Raw genomic sequence first — 3232 nt, forward strand, 5'->3', positions numbered from 1 at the left:
ACATTGAGGCTGAAAAGTTAGGGAAGGTATAATGGAGGATTCTAATAGCTTCACTAAGGAATTTTAAGACTTGCTTTTATTTTTAACTGCAGCCCTTTTCAGACCCTCTAGTAAGTTAATATGCATTGTGACTCTCTAAAAATACAGCATGCCATAATCTCAAATGTTTTGTTCATGAAAACTTGTATATGAGATGTAATGAGACCCTTGTCCATTCATTTCATACACTTAGAGAAACCCTATTTTAGGGGAATTTGAAACTGTTTCACATTGAATGTGATAGCATTAATATTTATTAACAGAATCAGACCAGCCTAAAAGGTATTTGGCTTTATACTTATTAGGGATGATGTAAAAATGGCTGAGTCCTAAATTGGAAGATAATGTAAAGTCTGTCTGGTGCTGTTGGAGCTATCTGACATTTCAACAGCCTCAAAGAAAACAAACAAAAAACAAAACAAAACAAAAAATAAATAAAACAACAAAAACAAAAAAAAAGCAAACAAAACAAACAAATGGAAAGCCACACTATCATTGTCTAGCCTCTGGTGACAGGAACTCAACCAAAGAAACATTTTCATCTTCAAACAGTTTATTATTTTGAACCCAAATCTACTTTTCCAAGCTGGCTAGGTTCTTTTGGGGCAATCACTAAATGCCTAAATTTTCTCCTCCCCTAAAGCCCTTTATGTAGTTGGAAACAATTATCTCATATCCCCTTAATTTCTCTTTTCCTAGTTCTTTCAATTGTGCATCATCTATGGCATAGTTTTTAGGCCCTCACCAGCATAGCCATTCCTCCCTGGTTCCCTGAATACTCCAGGTTGTCTGTATGTCTCTTGACATGAGATAATTGACATGCATTCCTCCCAGTGTGGCCTGTGCTAAGATTTAACAGTCCAAATTCTGAACATTCTGCATCTATTATCACAGAGAAAAGTCACTGGGGTTAACCTGAATTCAGTATGAAGTTATGATCCATTAAATTACTTAAGTACTTTTCCAAAATAAACTTCAACTCAGCCCCATCTCCTACAACTTCTTCCTATGTTGCTGCTATTCAAAACTGTTAAAGTTTATCTTTTACCACCAGCATATCCTTCTTTTTCTGGTATAATCTTTTTGATTCTGATTCTGCCAAGTCATTTTGATCTGCCAATTTGATCAGCAGTCTTCACCTAAGACTGGATAAAATATTAGATAGGAATGGACCAAATACAAAACCTTGCAAGGGAACCAGACACTCCTGTTCATGATGTATTTAATCCATTGCTTAGTGAAATGCTATTTATCTACCAAAAGGGATCACCTACCCTACATGAACTGTAAAAAACTAAGGATCACCCAAATCTACTTATCCTACCTCTGCCTCAGTGCACCAAGAAAAGAAAGGTAAAGGCTACAACATAGCTAGTCAAATATATCTGGCTAGCTCCTCACTTGATACTACTCAGCTTTCAATAGGTCTCAGAATTTGTCTTTTCCTTTCTGAAAACTGGAACATCTTTCTGTAGAATTCTAAATTTTCTCTTATTCTCCCTGACTTGGCAAAATTACTGACCACATTTCTGCAATCTTACCTCCATGCTCTCTTAATATCATGGGACTTTCTCCACTTGGAGCAACAATATCTTTATTCTTAACCTGAATGACAGTATTTTCTTTCTGTTGGAGCAGGAGATCTTAGCTGAGCGTCATCTTTAAAACTAATATACTTACCCTGAAGGAAAAGAAAGATATATTCCCTTATCTCTCTTTCTCTGAGCAAGGGTTGCTCTGAGCAAAGGTTACTCATTGACATTTTGAATTAGATAGTTCTTTATGGAGAGATGTCCTGCACAAAGTAAGATAATTTTTCTGGCCTTTATCTACATATACTAGTAGCTATACCCTTATCCTAAGTAGTAACATAAAAAATGTCTCCAGTCATTGACAAATGCCCCATGTGTTGGGGGAATGAGAGTGCTCTGGTCAAGAACTATAGATCTGAGCTGGAGTTTGCAGAACTTTTCTTTCCTGCTGGTGTGCCCCCTCGGAGCTGAGCCATTGCTGGTTCATAGAGCTTGAAGGATACATTGGCCTTTTTATTTTAACAAAACGGAAGAAAACAAACAGAGCAACAGTATGGATCACTGTGAAGTTCTCAGCAAGAAAGTGATTGAGTTCAAACCACCAGCGTACGAACAGAGATTCTACTTTGTTAAAAACTTAGTGAATCAACATGGACACAAGAAGAATGCAGACTTGGGCTTTGGGGACGCTTGTATGGATGCTGAAATACCACCGCTGCGTTCAGTATCTTGTTGGAGTAGATATTGCTGCCAAATCCTTTGAATGGGGAGGGGGTAGGTTGTCTCCACGAGTGGGGGGTTACACCATTCCTCGGGAACTAGATTTGACTATAACCTTGTATCGTGGTTCTGCTGTACAAAAAGACTCCCGTTTGTGTGGATTTGACTTGGTGACATGTACTGAATTGATAAAACACTTAAATTCTGAAAATCTGGCCAAGATTCCTGAGGTTGTATTTGGGTACTTTTCTCCAGGTATGGTTGTCATCAGCACACCAAACTCTGAATTCAGTCCCCTATTTCCAGCATCAACCTTTAGAGATCCAGATCACAGATTTGAGTGGAAGAGAAAGAGCACTTGCAGATTTGAGCTCTGGATGTGGCAAAGCTCTCCCATTACTTTGTAGAGTTTTCTGGTGTGGAGGATCCACCAGCAGGAGCTGAGCTTGTTGGATACTGTACCCAAACACGGGTCTTCAGAAAAACAGAGCAAAGGCAACTGAATTGAGCGTTTCAGAGCCAGAGGAACATGTTTATGAAGTTGTATATACCACCTCCTACCTGAGTTTACAGCAAAGCAAATACTTCCGGTTTACTCTTGAGTACTGGGGCGGTGAAAGCCATCGTCGATGAAAAGCCGGTTTCTCCAGGGTCCAAGGAGAAAGGAGGGCGGCCGCGTGGCACCGCTTCGCAGCTGCACCCCCTTCCCCCAGCACGGGTTAACAGAAGCTCAAAGGGCCGAAATAGGGCAGTCCACCAAGCCACACAGTGTGGGAGAGAAGTTCTAGGTACCGCTGGAAAGACTCCTCACTCAACCGGAAGGTGAACCGCCTGGCGGCGGGCAGCACGGAGAAGCTGCGCACCGTGGTCGCGGAGGGACTGTGGCTGAATGGAGATCAGACCGCCGCGCAGGGGGAGTTGGTTGACTACGCACACAGCGC

General features: G+C 41.0%; 1 pseudogene across 1 annotated transcript; it reads left to right on the forward strand.

Moving 5' to 3' along the window:
- Positions 1–2124: 2124 nt before the first annotated feature.
- LOC309870645 (small RNA 2'-O-methyltransferase pseudogene) lies at positions 2125–2924 on the forward strand (annotated as a pseudogene). Its single transcript has one exon. The product of its transcript is annotated as a small RNA 2'-O-methyltransferase pseudogene (transcript).
- Positions 2925–3232: the final 308 nt, after the last annotated feature.

This window comes from Mustela nivalis (assembly GCF_964662115.1).
Source record: "Mustela nivalis genome assembly, chromosome: 8".
NCBI classification, from domain to species: Eukaryota; Metazoa; Chordata; class Mammalia; order Carnivora; family Mustelidae; genus Mustela; species Mustela nivalis.